The sequence below is a fragment of the Solea solea genome, chromosome 6, assembly GCF_958295425.1.
Source record: "Solea solea chromosome 6, fSolSol10.1, whole genome shotgun sequence".
Lineage (NCBI taxonomy): Eukaryota > Metazoa > Chordata > Actinopteri > Pleuronectiformes > Soleidae > Solea > Solea solea.
In genome coordinates, this window is record NC_081139.1 from 4,017,520 (window position 1) to 4,036,359 (window position 18,840).

General features: G+C 41.3%; 1 protein-coding gene across 1 annotated transcript in view; it reads left to right on the forward strand.

Moving 5' to 3' along the window:
* The first annotated feature begins 9,447 nt into the window (after positions 1–9,447).
* The window catches only part of sema3fa (sema domain, immunoglobulin domain (Ig), short basic domain, secreted, (semaphorin) 3Fa), an 84,031-nt gene continuing 74,638 nt past the window's right edge, over positions 9,448–18,840 (forward strand). Inside the window, exon 1 of the mRNA XM_058631776.1 lies at positions 9,448–9,673. The gene's annotated coding sequence lies outside the window, so the exon portion shown is untranslated. The remainder of the gene's footprint in view (positions 9,674–18,840) is intronic.

Sequence of the window (18,840 nt, forward strand, 5' to 3'; positions counted from 1 at the left end):
AATCTACATAATGATTTTTATCTGCATGTCTTGTATTTTCCGTGCCTCACACACTTGAAAGAGTCAATCGAGACGTTTCCACCTCGCAGAGGGAAGCGCTGACAACACATCAACGCAGACGCTTGAGAAAGTCGATCCCTGTCGATGCTGCGTAAGGGTCTGAGAGCGAAAGACGCAATCATTTGTGCGTCTTTATAGGAGCAAGTGTGGCAGCAGCACATGTGCACACACTGTGTAAGCAGAAGTCTAGTGTTTGAATTAAGTACATGTAAAAAAAAAATGAGTTGAATTCGGGGACATGTCACCTCTGTTTGGCTCTCTTCTCCTTCTTTAACTCTCTTAAGTTCCTTCTCTTCTCCATCACATCTGCTGTCAGACTCCAAGCCCTTCAGCTCATATGTTCTTTTACTCCATAATTAGTGTCAGCACGGTGACTTTTGCCTCTTCAAACTTCCAAATAGTGTTAAACTTCACATTGGTGTGTGTGTGTGTGTGTGTGTGGTTATGCAACACAGAGTTAATCCTAAATCACAGCAGTTAAGTCTGGGTGGTCCTGTCCTGTCAGGGTGTGTGTGCTGGCCTCCACTTGTCTAGGGTCTACTGTTATTTACCTTTACCTGATGACTGATAACTTCACAAAGAGACCAGGTGTGTTCATTTGCATGTTTAGATCCATTTTTTTTAACTCTGGTGTCTGTAGGAAGTATTAAGTACAAAATGGCTGATGCAGGTGTGGGCTGTCGGCTTGTTATCGGACCGCGCCAAAATGTTTCATACTCTATTGTCCGGAAAAGTGTTTGAGTCAGGAATGACAGGTCTGCATCCTCGTCTTCGGCTTCGTCTCGCGCAGCTGTCTTCGTGTCAATTTCACGCAAAACAGAAAGCACAAATCAAAAAAGCTGTCAGACCGAAGCTGCGTGCATGAGAGCGTGTTTGCGAAAGCTCAAATGTGCACTGCCTGGATATTGCGTTATGATTAAATAAGGATGTAGGATTACTCTTCTGTGCACAAGCTGGAACCTTTGAAAGATTTATATGCACTTGAATGTCTTCATCATGGACACACCTGGCTTTTCCCTGGAACTAAATATTGATCAGTTTTCCAGTTGAGGGCATAAATTCATAAATTCTAGTGTTGCTCTATAGGTTTAGGCAGTGTCAGTTGTTAGTACACAAGAGATAAAGGTGTTATTTGCCAATAAAGTGCATTTAAAAGACATGTATATCAGTTTGCACTCTGTGTTTTCTACAGGTTTTGATGTTTTCCCACAAAAACAATGTATATAGTTGTGTTGGAATTCACCAGATGTGATCTCTTTCATATATACAATATTTTTTTAAGGCTTTCTCTAACATTGATGTGAAAAGTGTGCAATAGTCATGTCATGCTGTCACGATCCAGGAACTCACAGTTCATCATCTGCTGTTCTCTGTCTGATCGTGTCCAAGTGGTCTGTGAATCATCTGGTTCCACGTGAACCTGATCAACTCTGCAGGCCTCGGACTGAATCAGCGGCTGGTGGTTGAGTCAGGGAGGAGCTCGCAGGGCCGGAAGACACGTCCACCTTTAGTTAGTGTTTGTGTGTGTGTGTGTGTGTGTGTGTGTGCCACCTCTGCAGCTGTCCATGTGTAAATCAAACAAGGAAATTCGATGAGGCCTCATGGTGGGCACATTTCGACTAATCAGTGATCGTGAGTGTCCTCAAACTAGATTTCTAAACGTTGTCAGCGATGCAGTCAGTGGAGAGAATAATTCTCTGACCTGAGACAAGTTGAACTTTTTACCGCACAGTGAAGAAGAAAAAAAGATGTGGTTCTTTTCCCTCAGACTCTGTTTTGTGAAATCCTAGAAGGTGTTTGATCTGCTGTTCTGCATGTGGCCCCGGCACACACACCATTATATGTCCTTGGCATATCAGTTGGTTCAACAATGGCATGCTATCCCTCTGGCCTTTGCTTCCATTTGAATATCATCTGTCAGACAGTACAAGAGGAGACCTGCTCCAGCAGAAAACGCCCATAGCGTCTGAAATTACACAGCAATTTATGTGTCATCTGTAATCGTTTTGCATCAACTACGTGTCCTGTGACAACCATTAATTATCAGCACTTTTTTATTCCCCCCCCACCACCTCCTCCTTTCCTTCGTCTGCTTTACAAATCTACCTGGATTCTCGGGGTGTTCAATCACAATGCAAGCTTTGATATTGGAGACAGACTGTGGTGATAAAGGTGGACGGCATAATACTGTAGGTGCTGATATGATTTCACAGTTATCTGAGCTGCTTTGAGGTGAGCTGAGCAGAGCTGTGGCTCTGTGTGGGTGAAGAGAATTATTCCTTTAAACTGCACCAAGCTGTTTTTACAATGGTTTGGAGGTTTTTGCCGTACGGCAGAGCTCAAATTTCTGGAGCAGTTTTTGCTTAAAATCCTCTTCCCATCCCGATTGTAACCAATTAACGAATGCATGGTCACAGAAATGAAAAAGGTCAGTGAGCTGTGGAACGGACAGGCCTCTAAAAACACACATCCAATCATGTTGAACGGCCCGAAATGATGAATTGGATCGTGATGCATGAATCAAACCTTCCCCCCATGTGCGTACCACTCAGCGCCAGAGCTTATGCTGGCTTGCTCAATCCAACGAGACAGTTGCAGCAACGTTATGGTAGAAAAGGCACCAACAGCAGGTGTTGGTTGCAAACGAAAGATGTTTTTTTGGCGACAACTGAAAGCCCAGAAAGTGCTGCAAAGTGATGACATGGTGGCGCTGTTTCAACTGGACAGGTAGTCTTTGTGATCTTTTTGTTGTTCTGTCAATTGAGGGTCACACGGTGGTGTAGTGGTTAGCACTCTCGCCTTGCAGCGAGAAGACCCGGGTTCGAGCCCCGGTTGGAACAAGGGCCTTTCTGCATGGAGTTTGCATGTTCTCCCTGTGTGTGCGTGGGTTCTCTCCGGGTACTCCGGCTTCCTCCCACAGTCCAAAAACATGCAATGTGGGGATAGGTAAATTGGACACTCTAAATTGACCATAGGAGTGAGTGTGAGAGTGAATGGTTGTTTGTCTCTATCTGTGTGTGGCCCTGCGATGGACTGGCGAACTGTCCAGGGTGTACCCCGCCTATCACCCGATGTAGCTGAGATTGGCACAGCACCCCCCACGACCCTCTGGCAGAGGATAAAGCGGTAGATGATGACTGACTGACTGACGTTGTCAATTGAACAAGTATCATCAAAAGTTACAGATGCTGCGCAGTGTTTGTGAATCAGTGTTCGTTGCGTCTTCCTGTGCTCTGGAGGCGGAGCTTCGGAGGGAAGTCTGAAGTTTTGAAATCAAAATGTAGCCTGCGCAAAGAGTTTTTCCAGGATCTCCAACTCTACCTTTAATATCAAGCTATTTCTGTATATGTTTCTCTAATAATAGACTAATTTTGCATCAATTATACATTTGTACTGTGAACTATGTATCGTTTCATATCAAAAGAAGCACAAAAATCGTTATGTTGATATTATGATGGTTTTTTTTTCTTCAAAATACTTTTTTTTATTTGACTGGCCCCTGCTGACTGAATTATTCACTACACTAGGCCCTGGCCTAAGGTATTATTTATATAAAAGATCGATTAAAGAGCAACACAGGATGAACTTTCTCTGTGCAGGATATATCAGGCTTCCCATATGATTAAAGGTCATTTGAAAGGAAAAAGGAACATTTTTATTCAACGTTTAAATGCTAAAGCTATGTGAGGGGGTCAGGACAGTTCTTTGTTTGCTCTAATGCATTCCACTTGTATTCAGAAGTTGAGCTTGTTTCAACTTTTGGAAGTTGGAACAAGCTCAACGACACCTGACATGGGATTCCACCACTACTTTTATTGTTAATTGTACTTCTGTCATATTTGTTTCACAGTCAATCATCCATGCCGATAGTAGACCATGTTTATTAACTAGTATCATCTTTTTTCTCAGAGGGTGACGTCACTCCCACTTGCCGGTGTTGACGCTACGCAGCATAAATGAGAAAAGCTCACACCATCATCAGCCACCGGCCACAAGCATCTTCATTGCATTGCTGTGTTGAAGTGACAATGAAAGCACTGTGTTCAACACAGGCTAATTAGAGGCTAATGCTCGACTGAAAGATAAGAGAGACACCGCAGCGGAAACCTCACTGTGAACATTTCTCACTGTAGAAAGTAGTTTCAACAAAAGTGGTTCAGAGTGTGGTCTGTGGTCTGCGTCTGAGTGACTATAGGCATTGTTTCTGAACAGACACGCTGCTTGTTGACTTTTACGAGCGACGCTGGGATTATTTAGCCGCAAACAAAATTCCATTCGTGGCAATGGTGTGGCAGCAGAAATCTTAGATTTTGATTGATTGATCTTTATGAGTGTGTTATGCACGGGAAAAATATGCCCAGCCCAAACAGACGTACAAGACACCATTATACAGAGACACAGAAACCCAGAGTAGAATATAAATGACAAATAATACTTGAGAATAAACCATCTGGATGTTTGTCTTGTTTCCCAGGCTTTAGACAACCAACATAAAGCATTAAACATGAACGATTTCATTGTCATTATCACTGCACCAGAGGTTTTTTGTCAAGGTGGTGTCCAGAAACTGTGTCTGTCCCCCGACCTACTAAATTAAGTAAATCTACAATACACAGAAGAGGACTTAGACATTCTAATTTAATAAAAAAATCACCACCAATAATACAATAGATTCCAAGAATACCATTTTTAAATGTGGACTATATTCAATTATCATTAAATTACATATCACATTGATATATTCTGTGTAAGTGAAACTTGGTTACATGAAGAAGATTATGCTGCTTGTATAAATGACATATCAGCGTGTCATAACTGATTCGGAACTGTCTTGACTAAACTTATAACTTGATACAATTGTTGTATTTCTGCTCCTTTGTCTCTCACCCCTTTCTGTCCCCCATTTTCCTTTCACCCCAACCTGTCTTGGCAGATGGCTGCACGTCTTTGAGTCTGATTCGGTCAGAGATTTCTTCCTGTTAAAAGGGAGTTTTTCTCTCTGCTGATGCCTAGTGTTTGCTTCATTGTGTAGGTATTCTTAATTCTTCACGATAAGGGCAAGAGAGAAGAAACCACCAACTTCATTTAAATCTTATTTTTCCTATTTTCTTCCATGTATTATTAGATCAGGGTTCCTCGATCCTGGTCCTGGGGACTCAACTGTCCTGCATGTTTTAGTTAAGTTTATCTTGCTTCAACACACCTGATTCAAATAGTCAGCTAATCAGCAAGCACTTGTGATGCCTGATAATGACCCATTTATTTGAATCAGGTGTGTTGGAGCAAGGGAAACTTAACTAAACCATGCAGGCCAGTGAGTCCCCAGGACCAGGACTGAGAAGCACTGTATTAGACAATGGTTTTCTTTTTCTTTGTGCTAAAGTAAGAAAAGAAAGACCTGACCTTGTGCGTTTATCACATTTTCCTTGCACAACGCCCAACCCATGTTACCTCCTCTGTCCTCTATCACTTTAATCTGAGGCTTATGAGAAACATCCCAACAAAGGGAAGATAATTAGATAAATCAGGATTCATTTCTGGCTGCTGCATAAAGCGTAATCCTCTCATCTCTAAAAAATGACTTTCTGTCTTGAGATTTATTTTGCTGACACAGTAGCTCCAGACACACCTAATTATAAGCAATTAGTCACAATACTTATCCAGGGTTTACCGAGTCTGCAAGGATTTGTGTGGCCTCTCAGTGAACATTCGACATTCATGTGAGTGACTATATATGTTCTCGTTTGTTTTCCATATCCTTAATCTTAAAATAAGCTTATCTAAATCATTTGGCTCGCTTTACATTTCTGATTGCTCCACAGACGACAGCCTGAATCTCCTGCTCACTTCAAATCACCAAATCGGACTCATCTCTGATCCGTGTGCAACAGCTGTTGCCGCGGAGACCCTGGTACACACAGTTGTATACAGTACACCCACCACCACCATCACACATGTGCACACAAAGTCCTTTTTTCCCCCCTCATCATGTAATGAGGTGTCTCAGAATCGGAGACACCAATCGTAGTAACACAAAGCTGGAAGCAAAAAGTAACACTTAATTAGCTGGTCAAGCTGTTCTTACAACTTAAAAGGATTTTTAACACAGTGAAATCATTTTTATTTTTGTTTTAAATAAGCACAAATATTAATTAATGTGGTATTGGGAAATTGAAATAATAAAATGCCTCATAGAAAGTTTCAAAGAAATTGAAAAAGAATCACATTCTGCACTCAACTATGAACAAACCTTTAAAGAAGTTGTCACACATGTTTTGCATCCCTATCGTTTTTTTTCTTATTATTATTATTGTTGATTTCTTTCTTCATGTTTCTAATTTGGTGATGATGCACAAACTAAATAGACATTTTTTTTATAATGATAATAATAATAATAACTCACAGTTATGGAAGGGCCCTCGCCCCACACAACTCGTCATATCCGAGCGCAACTGTATCAAGTTTGGTTAAACTATTTTACGACTTAGACACAATAGAAAAAAATCCAAAATTTGTTTTATCTTTGAAATAAAACAAAAGATGCAAATAAAACAGTAAAATGCAACACAGGGTTGAATAAAATAGGAAAAGGCTCGAGCCAAGAGGTTAAAAACCCTGTTTTAACTTTAAGATAAACTAAAAATTCTAATAAAACACAACACAGGGTGGAATAAAAAGGGGCTAGTTGAAGGCTACATTACAAATATCTAGTGAGCTTGCTTCCCTGATGTGTTCCAAAGTTTATGTAAACAAACGTAAGATTAATAGGTTAAAATCGGTCAGTGGTTATTTGAATGTATGTCTTACTGTCCTTGTTGCAATAAATACACATTTCATTTAAAAAAAAGAAGAAGCCATTGGAGAACATGAACCTCCACTTCAGAAATCGGTTTGACCATAGAGCAATTTGATGGATCACTTGGAGTCTTAGCTTCTCTCGTATGCCTGCATCGGATATAGGTCTCATCTGGACCACATCTGGACCTCATCAAGGCGAAGGTCAGAGGAGGGGGAGGCGTGAAACAGCCTCACACTGAGCATCAGGCTCCATCGCAGGGGAAATAATGGAAACAAAGGTGCGACACCTGGTCTCACCTGAGGTCTCACTTCATTTAAGTTTGTCCAGATGAGCACGGATGAATCTCAGCGTTGCAAAGATTTGAACCACATCTGTAAAACAATAAAGTTGAGGGTGGAGCAAATCAATAATCAGAAAGTGTGTGGGGGTGTGAGTGAGGTGGAACTGGCTTTTATATTCAGTGCATGGTCTTCTTTGTGTTTTAATGGAACGAGACTCCGAAAGGCTGATTCCAGACCAGCCCCTATCACTTGGCATCAATACATATCCATGTTGACAAATTCCACAGCTTCTTCGAGTTAGTTTCAGGTCACATAATACTTCCCATATTTCAGAGTGAGAGTGGGCTCTACAGGGAAAAGCAAACCAGTGCAAGATGGCGAGGAATGCATCATGATTACTGAATTGTCTTTAATCCACATACAGGGAAGCTATTCTCTTCTTTCATGTCATGATATCATCCATGCCATACGCAAATGGCTTTCAAATCCAGCGACCACTAATCCAGAAACCATGATCAAGAGCCCGCTGGTGCATTACCTTACAGACAAGTCCAGTCCATTATGATGCAGTCCACTGAAGGCGTGTTCCAGCCACAGGAAGCAGAACTGCTGTGCTTGTTCGTGTGCTGTCAAATGAATATTTCTGCTCGTAAGTGAAACAGTTTCTTACAAATAGGAGACAGCTTACACTTGAAAGAAAGGGCTCTTAACTTCCTGTGGCATTCAGCAAACTTCTCTTTGCCCAGCGGGGGTTCTCGTCTGCCACTTGGTTGTGTCCAAGCTGTTCCTGTTTAGCTCGGTGACAGTATATCTGACACAAGTCTTGCTCCAGCTTCCTCTCAGCCATAACAGACCGCGGGGCAGAGCAGGAGGCTGCAGCGCATTTGTGAAGGTTAACTCTGTTAATGAAGCCAGGCTGGCCCACAGGAACCCGTGGGTTTTTTTTTTGTGGGGCAAAGTCATCCACATGCCACTCGCTGCAGGAGAGCTGGACTAAGAGAGTTCTCATGCTTGTTAATCAGCAGGTTTTACCAGCAGGCAGCACCCATGAACAAAACATGAGCAAAACCAGAGCAAGACAAGCTCTTAATGAGGAATGAAAAGCCCCATTATTACATCTTACAAGGCAAGTTTATTTGTACAGCACTATTCATACACAGGGCAACTCGTGGTGTTTTACAAGGGGCATAGGCATACAGGGCATTAAGAAAATCACAGAATAAAAGCAAGACATTAAAATGAGATTAATTAAAATAAAAGCAAGACATTAAAATTAAATGAAAATCATGAGAGATAAAAGAGTAATTTTCAACAAGAATGAATTGATATTTAACATTTTTAATTAAGAAAAATCTGCAGTAAATAATAATGTTTTCAGGCCTGATTTAAATGAGCTGACAGTCTGAGCAGACCTCAGGTGTTCAGGAAGTTTGTTCCACAGATGAGGAGCAGAAAAACTGAATGCTGCTTCACTTCGTTTGGTTCTGCATCTGGGAAACGCACTGTAAACCTGTTCCTGGTGATCTTAGAGCTCTGGATGCTTCATAGGGAACTAATAAGTCTAGGCTTTCAAGACTGATGCCGATCAAAATACAACAAGGTTTGGGTCTGCTCAGCCACTTTAAAGACCTGCTGGAAAATTAGTGTCCAGACAAATGGATTCAAATCAGCCCCGAACATAGTTGTGTGTTGTGTTAGCACTTTAAAGTCTATAATATACATTCATCCATGCAATATTCACCTGGTATTAACTCATTGCATTAAGGCACGTAGACGAGGTCAAGACGGACCTACCGAAACTGAAAACTGAGCATAAGAATGGAGAAGAAAAGCTGATTTGAGTGTCTTTGAAAATGGCCTGGTTGTGGTTGGCAGGCAGTCTCGTCTGAGTATTTAATTAAAAAAAAACCAAAACAACTGCTGATCTACTAGGATTTTCACACATAACCGTCCCTTCTCTGGGTTTACAGAGAATGTAGGATAGGGCTGTAATTTTTTATTTTTTTAATCTGAAATTGGGGGTGGAAATTGGCCAAGTGGAAAAGGAACTTAGCTTGTAACCGGAGGGTTGCTGGGTCAAGGCCAATGTACCCCATTGCTCCCAGGTTCCTAGTAGATGATGGGTTGAATGCAGAGGGATTAATAAAGTATAAGAAAAGGGGAAAAAACGTCACACTGTCTGAAGTAACTACTGCTTGGTCCAGCAGGTGGCGCTCTGAGCACAGCTTGGCCTCAGATCCATTTTGAATGCCCTCTTGGCCTTTCAGAAAAGTAAAGACAGCTACGGACGTCGCTGTAGTGTAAAAAGAATGGAGACCAGAAGCAAACTAACTAAACCGTTTTCGTGAGCACACAGTCGTGACGTGAAAGCATCTAAAACACGACATGTGGACGTATTTCAGATTCTACAACGTACAGTAATCGACAGAGCGGAAGACGTACCTGTTAGCTGTTAGCTGTTAGCTCCAGCTGATAGCAGAGTCGGCGCCACAGATGGACAGGTCAACAAGTGATCAACCTGACACGGCTAATAGTAAGAATAATATTTATTTTATTTATTTATATGTTTATTTTAAAAAAATAGAAGCGTTAAATAAGAACCAAACACTTTATAGCTTGGCATACTTGAAGCACTTAATTACTTCTAGCTCTTGTTTGTACCCACATGTTGAAATGCACTTATTGTAAGTCGCTTTGGATAAAAGCGTCTGCTAAATGATATGTAATGTAATGTAATGAACCAGATATGTCTCAAACACACACCTGTACACCATTTATTCACATTTGCCCCAAATGCAGAATGACATATTTCTTTGAAACTAGAATTTTAAATTAAATTCAGTGAATTTTGACTGAAACTGACTGTGTCCCAGTATAAAACACACTGTACTGTTTTGTTGTATGTTACTGACTTAAAATGATTCCCACCATTAAGTCGTCACAAGCAATGGATAATCACAACAGATCTCAGTTACCACTGAGCAAGCACTTTCTCACTATGTGACACCATGTAAGGGACACATGGACCGGAGTCAAGGGGTCAGGGCACAAGTGGTCTCTAGTCCTCTAAATGGCCTCATTGAGGAACAGCTAATGTAGTGTGAATGGAGGTTTATTGTGATGAGGTGTTACAGGACAAGTGTTAATGCTGTTTCAGCAACAGCAAGTAAGAGCTAATTCAAAACAGAATACGATAAGAAGAAGAATTGTAACAATGCTATTGAGTTTAAATGATAACATACTTCAAAGTCTTTATTTGGTAATGAGCAGAAATGTCGTTGCTGCTAAGTTGTGGTCAGATGACGAGTTGGCTGTTGTACGTGGACAGATGTTAATGAGGTGTCTGTGCAGACTCTGAGATTATGCTGGAACGTTCCTTCAGGCGGGACAATGGTAACCCTTGCTTCCTTTCCTGTTATGATTTGTCTCGATACAAACACCCATTTTGTTCTGGTGCGTGCGTGCGTGCGTACATCGAGAGTGAGGCCGCTGTGAGTGACTGATTTGTGTTCACATCTGGTAGCGTACGCACATGACGGGGGGGCTTATACATGTACAGCTGTCGACTTAAAACACTTCCTTTTGCGGTAAAATCTTCAAGACTTTTAGCAAAGTGAAGCAGGAATGTACATGTGTGTATATATTCTCTAATGTGCATTTGGGCATGTGTTTGCAAATGTTCGTTAACCCGTTTATATTCTTTGGGAGAGACAAAGTGTGTCGATGATTGAAAAGAGAGAGTGCCGCGTGATGTCAGTCCTGTGAGTATTGTTACCGGTTTTAATTGCAGCAAGGACGCATGAGCATGAGTTTGCTTTTTCTGCGTGTTTATTAAACATTTCAGGCGCAATTCTTTCTGTGATTTACAATCCCATTCTCAGATCCATTTTAAACAATTGGATTAGAGTCTGTTATTGGCCTAACCCAACCTAATTTATGCCCCAAAAGCAAACTCCTGTCACAGTGCTTTTAGAGCCATGACAAAAGATGAATAAGACTTTCTGAGGACTTAACCTTATTCTTGTCTTCAATATAGAGGGTGGGGGCTGGGCTGGGGCTTGAAATGGAAACTAATCCACTGTGAAATGGGCCTTGAGGCCAGTCCATTGGACCTGTCCAAAAGGAAAACATATCACACGCAGAGCAAGATCTGATGTCATCTGGATCTGGGGGGAAAGAAACCTGGCATGTTGTTCACTCAAGTGGCTGTTGACAGCACTTGAATTTATTGTCCCCTCATTATTTTTGTTCCATGATGAGGTATCAACAATCTCAATAATGGAGTCAGAACAACAGCCGCAGCACTCATAAATAATGCAACTGGATATAGCCTGAATGGACAAACCCAAAGTCCCAGAGAGACCCCACAGAATAAGTTTAGGGAGGTTAAAAGGCCTGTCAACAACATAAACAGTATCATGAGGGGAAAGAAAGAGGGGTGCTCTGCTGTTTTACTTCCCTTTTCCCCTTTTGTTCTGCTCTCACAGAAATATTTAGTCATTGCCCGTTTCCCTGCTCGCTGATACAATGGGAGCTCTCTCGTGTTTGTGAATTCCCTGTCTACACCCAGTCCTAATCCTCTTCTGAAGTGACTCTCCAATGAGCGTGAGGCATCTCGGAGGTCACTGGCAGGATTGTTTAAGCTGACACTGACACAACTACCGGGGGGCATCTTTAGCCAAGCAGTGCGATTCGAGACTAAAGTTGCAACTGGAGTTGAACCACTTGAAAAGTCACGTCACGTCGCCATGTTTGTGTGCGACTTCCTGTCATCTTTGTCATCATTGATTCACACTGCAACAATGAGTCCCTTTAAATAATGATCTTATTAAGCAAGGAAAAACATACTTTATACCACTTAACAGACACATCTGGATTTAGTCCAGCACTAAGATATTTATTCCTTCTCTTTTTCCTCTTCGTACATTCAATCCCTTATCCAGAGTCCCTCTCTCAGATATAGCCACACACAGTCAACCATGTGCATTAGCTTTATCCACAGAGAAGTGTATCGTATTGATCGCTAAAAGTCCCTGTTGATGATAAATTGATGGTAGGAAGTGGACGTCTCTCTGAGGCTGCCAGATCATCAGGTTTTACGATGTTAGAGTAGAAAACTAATATCCTGTTCGATAAAGTTGAATAATTGATACGCGTAAGTCCTCATTCAGGGATTGTGGAATTGTCAGCGGTGGCTTGTTTACTGCAAATAATGGTAACACAGATTTGTAATGGATTCGGTTAATTCAGCTGCTTGTTTGCGCTTTTGGCATATTTACCGTACGGTATTGAAAGATAATTCATAATTTTCATAAGGTATTATAATTATGTATACTCATTCCTTTTTTATGAAGATCATCAATTATAATATTAATGTTCAATCAACCAATAAATCAGAATCAGAAAGGAAGAATGTCAAGTGAAGAGCAGACTGGCCTTGTCAGTATGAATAACCACGTTATATACCAGTTTTCATTGACTCAGTAGTGCCACACATGTGTAACACTGGTGGAGTGCCCTTTTAAATCTCCATTTCTAATGTGTAAGTGTATTTTTTCAGTTTAGATTTGGTTGTGGTTTGGCAGCACGGATGGACCGCTGTCGCACATTAGAACACATTAAACTAAACTCATTGAGAAAGGTTTCCTCTTCACAGTAGCTGAGGGGGAACTCCCTTGTCCCACTGTGTCCCTTTAGTTGTGGCAGATTGTCCCATGAGACCCTAATTAGCACGACAGTGATGACTGAGACTGAGTGAGCGCTGTGTGGTGAAGGTCCACTGAGGCCCCCGTGGAGGGCGACCATGCCAGTGAGTTGGTCTGGGTGGGAGTAGGAGGCTGTGGACTTGAAAGAGCAGGGGACATGGTGGGTGTGGAGAATCTCTCCAGCGGCCCTTTTAGTCCAGATCAGGTGTCAACACTGCATGCCAGAGTTTATATAGCATTGGGCAACAAGTTGTGAGGAAATCTGATCCTCTTAGAGGTGGCGGGTTGGCCCTCTTCACACTCATGCAGCCCCATGGCTGGCCACCAAGCCACAGTTACCCCACTACTTGGGGTGTGCATTACCTACTCAACAGTGCTAAACCCTCCCTCCCTCACCTCTTGCCCCCGCGGTGTAAAGCCTGTCCAGCAACTCTCAGGTTTCAGAGACACCGCTGGTAAAACCCTCTGACGACAGCCCTGTCGGCAGTGGACGAGGCAAAAAGAGGATCAACTGACTTTGGCCGCTCCCCGGACCCGGTGTATGTGGAATGCTCTGCAGAAGGAGAGGAGGACATCACTACTTCTAAGAGGAAGACACCGCTTTCTTCAGACGCCTACTTTCATATCGGCATGTAACACGATCACTCCTCATGTACTTTGGCAGAGTAGGAGGCTCCTTGGCGCAAACTGGACTTGTACCCCCTATCAGTGTGTTTTAGATCACAGCAGACGTGATTTATCTCTCCTGAAGAACTGGAGAAATAATAGAGCTGATCTGTATTTGTGGTCAGATGAGCACTCCAGCTGGATATATTGGAAAACCCTTTTTGATTTTTGATCATCCATCCCATCCCATTTTAATTTTAAGTCATTATCAACCCGTGAAGGTGGCAGGAATCTGCAGCCAACATCAGTTGACCCAAAGCGAGATGTGGGGTACGTCACCAATCCATCGTGAAGACATCACACAGAGGCGAACAACCATTCACTCTCACATTCACACCTACGGTCAATTTAGAGTGTCCAATTAACCTCTGCATTTTTTTTGGACTGTGGGAGGAAACTGGAGAACCCGGAGAAACCCCCCCCCCCCACACACACACACACAGGCAACATGCAAACTCCATGCCGGCAGGCCCTCGCAAACACAGGTCTTTTAGCTGTAAGGCAAAAGTGCTAGCCACTACGCCGACATGTGGCCCAGTACAACATCTAAAACGAAACACTACTTGTGTAGCCTACAGAGCAAAGGAGAACTTTAGGTTCATATTCCAAGTTTTGTCTTTCAGCATTCATTTTGCTATCTCACTACTTCACTCTCAGAGAGCTGGGGTTAATTCCTTAACCTAACATTTGCTGCCCTCACGCTTTATAGACATAGCTGTTGTGCTTTTGCCTTCCCTGATAGATATCCCTGGTAGATGTTCATATTCTGATGGTGTCATATGGTAATGTTCCATCTATGGCTGCAAAGATTATTCGATTAATCGAATGTTAATGGATGACTAAATTAATCGTGAAAAGAGAAATGATAAATTGTTTTTTTTTCAATTAATACAAGGTTTCTGATTTTTTAGCTTCTTAAATGTGAATATTACCTGATTTCTTTTCTCCATCATGATTTCCAGGTTTTGTAAACACTGATCGTCATTTATCAACATTTTCCCATTTATGGAAAAAAGAATACTCAGATTACTGTGACAGATTACTCTATTCTAAAAATAATCGTTAGTTGCAGCCCTAGTTCCATCACAGTTTAACTTTAAAACATAGTTAATATTGAACTGAACCCTTTCTTTAAAAAAAAAAAAATAAATAAAATAAAATAGAATGACCACAAACAAGAGAGAGCACTCAGGGAGCACAAACCAAAATCAATAATTTCTTCCTTGGCTCATAAACTACAGTATATCCTCCAAAACGTTTACTTTTTGATTTATGCTGATAACAGAATTCCAAAAAAACGCAATTAAATATTTTCCCCTAATCATTCAGACTTAATGACAGTCACATAAAAGAGAGACACAACAAAGAGTTTGCTTGTACCAGAGCACATTCATTATCTTGGAAACATAGGAGGTGGGATTTAAAATCTTTAAAAGTGATTTATGGAAATCCACCTCTTTGGAATAATTCAGTTTTATTGGTAATTTTACTGTGATTATTTCTCCATTTGTGACCGGTAAAAAGAAAAGCATGACACTTTGTGTGATCCCCACTCTCAGAGCCAGATTATCCTGCTTTGAGGTGAATATATCACTTCATATGAGCTCATTCTGGATCGCCATGAACTTATTTTGCTTTTACTGCTGAGCATGGCATGTGCTGATAGTGGGAGATGAATGTGCTCTGTGAGAAGTGTGAGAATAAATCTCCTCCACTTTGAGAAATAACCCTTGTTCTCCTAAGGGAAAGCTGGAATATGTAAGATACGTGTCTTCCTTGAACTAGACGTGATATAGTGCAGTCTGACATCTTCCATCTTTTGATTTCCATCCAGTTTATTGGTGTGCATCGTGTTATCAGCTGTACCAGGCACCCAGAGCAAAATATCTAACAAGAGGATATGAAGGATTTATTAGTAAGGACTATTAACTGTTTAGTTTTTTTCCAAGTGATAAATGTATCCGCCATGTGTAGCGCCAAAGAACCTTCTCAGCTCTTATGAGAATTTCCTCTCGTGTGACAGAATCTCTGACAGGAAGCAGTGTAAACTCTTTTAGTAATTAAAATAAACGGTCCTAATTTGAAGATGTAGTTCACATGTTGTAAATAGAGGTGAGAGTTAGTGGTTTGTGAAATGTGAGGCTTATACTGAGGGCCTCCGACCACAGCTGATAGTAGAACCTCACAGAAATGCTTGTTTTCTGCCTCCTGACTGTGACACCAATTCAGTTTAATAAAACTGTTTGCTATTATTATTATTATTATAACCTTGGTTCTAACCTGTTAACACTTAAGCCTCAAAATCCGTCTGGATTTTTTTTATTTTGCTTATTTAACCATAAAAGGGCCAGAAAATGTCCCTTAGTGAGTAAGTTTTTTTCAGAATAGCTTTCAATATCTGGTGTTTTTTTTACAATTTACACTACTAACTAACAATTTAAAATTAAGAGAAACAAAAAGTTTTATTTAGAAAAAACATTTGAACACTATAAAACATATTTACAATAACATTTGTTTGAGTCTTTGTTTCAATGTCTAAAAACAGGTAAAAAAATGGAAACTATGTATAGGCGTTTTTTACAACTCTCTCCTCTCTGGTGACAAAGACACTGATTTGCTGGCTTCCTGCTACAGCACGTGTGAAATTACCGTAATAACTGCACGTTAGCTTCGACTTGCAACTTCTCAGCTTTCAGAAACCACTGGAGTTTTTATGATGGCACAAACCTTCGCGTAATTACGGCAATGCAAATTGCGTGTTGTCTGCGATGCGCTCGGTGTTAAAGGGTTCATTTTTTCATATTATTGCCAGAATTTTCAACAAGAAAACAAAATGAATTTGCATTAAATCGTCGGCTGTAGACTGTGCTGCTAAGGAGACAAGACAAAAAGAAGACTCATGTCATAACCCAAACATTCAAAGATAAAAAAAAGTATCAGAGTGGAAAAAATGCCGCCATAGCATGCAAAGCTGGAGAGGTAGCCATGATGACAGGAGCAAGAGTTGGTGGCAAAGGTTAGTCACGCATGACTGAGTGGGGATGATAACCTGCAGTCGTAGAGCATGTCGTCTTCTCCTCTGGACTTTATGTCTGAGGCTGGATTCCACCCAACTCACTCACAGATAAGAGGTCTGAGGAAATCAAAACAAAAACCTGTATCAGATCTCCCTCTTCACTCTGTCAGCTTTACCAGAATGGCCACCGATAAGGCCGAGCCTATCATGCAATTAAAACGCAACAACATCACTGCACTGTCTGTCTGCAAGGAGTCTAATGTCTTCTCTTCCCAGTTGATTTTCCAATAAAAACTCTTCACAAACAGATGGAGAGGCAGACAGCCTGGGAGCCTGTCAGTCTGAATTAATTAATTCTTTTTTGCTTTTATTTTGCATGTGTTCTTGATACGGAAAAGTAGCAGCTGTCACTGAAGTGGGTGAGTTTAAGATTTCCCTCTCAAACTTTCTCAAATATAATAATAATAATAAGCATATCATCACGCCAGTATGAGCAACTCTGTTAGCATGAGAGGACTTCGCGTGAAATGAAATCTGGGCGCTCCAAATGTTATCCAGGAGATCTAACTCAAATACCCCCATCCCTTCCATGCAACAACAAAGAGGTGCGCTGCTGATAATCTGTGTTCCGTGCATTGACAGGGAAAGAGTAGGGGTGGTGAGGTGGTGGTCGAAAACAGCAGGAGCATCTTTAGCGGCTGTTAGACAATGTTTTGGGGTGGAGATTGACTTTTGTTTGAAGTGGCAGATAAAGAAAACAGATCCAAAAGTAAAAGGATGAGTCCAGCAGCAGCCCATGAAGCGTATAGCGTGCAAAGCGCCGGCAAAACAGCATGGCATGGCCATCATGGGCCATGGAAGCTGAGACACAGACGTAATCGTCGTGTAAATACAGTGAGAGCAGCTGGGATACGGCAACACAAGCATGAGAACATGTTGTGTTTACTACTGTTGTGAGAGCATTCCACTCATTCAAGGTGAGACAGTCTCACAACTTTATTTTTATTAGATTACTGGAAGTTCATTTATATTCTACCAAATAAAAAAAGGAGGATGTCACTTATTAAACACTTGATTTTTGTCGTTAGAGTTAGATAAGAAGACCAATGGTCTACCATTCTCATGTCACAGCTGGGCTATTCTATTCCTTTTGCTGTGTGTTCTAATGAATTCATTCTGACTTGATTTTACTATCTACATGTAATTACACCACTAGTTTCCCCCTCTCTGCAATCAAGGAATGACGGTAAATTACAAGACCATCACTTGAGCTTTCACAGCCGCCTTGTTATGTGTGCTTTCATTACAAAGGCCTGACTGCCAGCAAATTGACTGCAATCTCACTTCACACACAAAATAGGTAGTGGGGACTATAAATCCTCCCTCCCAAGTTCACTAAACGTCTTACAACCTTTTTTACTTGTAACGTCCGGAGCCAAGTGGACATGCTCCAAGGGACATTATCGGTTTCCATAATGTTACTCAGTTCTCAAGTCTCCCATTAAGGCCGAACAACTGTTGCCAGAGACAAAACAGAGCTCAATGCCGAGATGGAAGTAAAAAAAAGTCGTCTTTATTAATTCTCTTCTTTAAAGGAAGACCTCGTGGACAGAAAGAGGAAGAGTGTTTGAAGAATGGGCGCAGGGTCGTGGGAAGTTTCTGTCATCGCTGTGCAGATGCTTAAGAACTTGAAAGTTGTCATGGGAAGATGTCGTTGTGACACTGTGCAGATGCTGAGACAGAAATGTGCGGCGGAGACATATTCTCAGACTGTGTTCTGATGAGAAACCTTTCAATTGCAGTTGGAAAAAAAACATGTCACGACGTTTGGCATATGGAATCCATATTTTATTCATTATGGCAAGAGTGCACTCTGTCGTTATGAGTCTTTTTTTGGCATTTATAGAATGTTTGAGAGTGTTGTTTATTTAATATTGTCATAGTATTTCTTTGTTTAACTCGAAAATCCACCCAGTATCCCAGAAATTGTGTCCAAGTTCGACTAACCCACTGCACACAATGCAACGCTTCACTGCCAATGGAGGACGTTTTATGTCTTTTATATGGTGATTCAGGGAGTACGGCTGGGTTCAGACCAGCTTTAGTTGTGTGATAAAAATGCAACACGCCTGCCAATCCATAAATGTCACCGAAAATGCAACTTCTGCCAGATTCAACCAGTTTTGGCTCCGTTGTGGCCAATCAAATACACACAAATATAAGTTGACAGATTAGTTTTTAACACAATACGATTTGTTTGTAATGATAAAATATGACAGTTGTGAAATCCTGTTTCTGGAAACCCTTTAACCC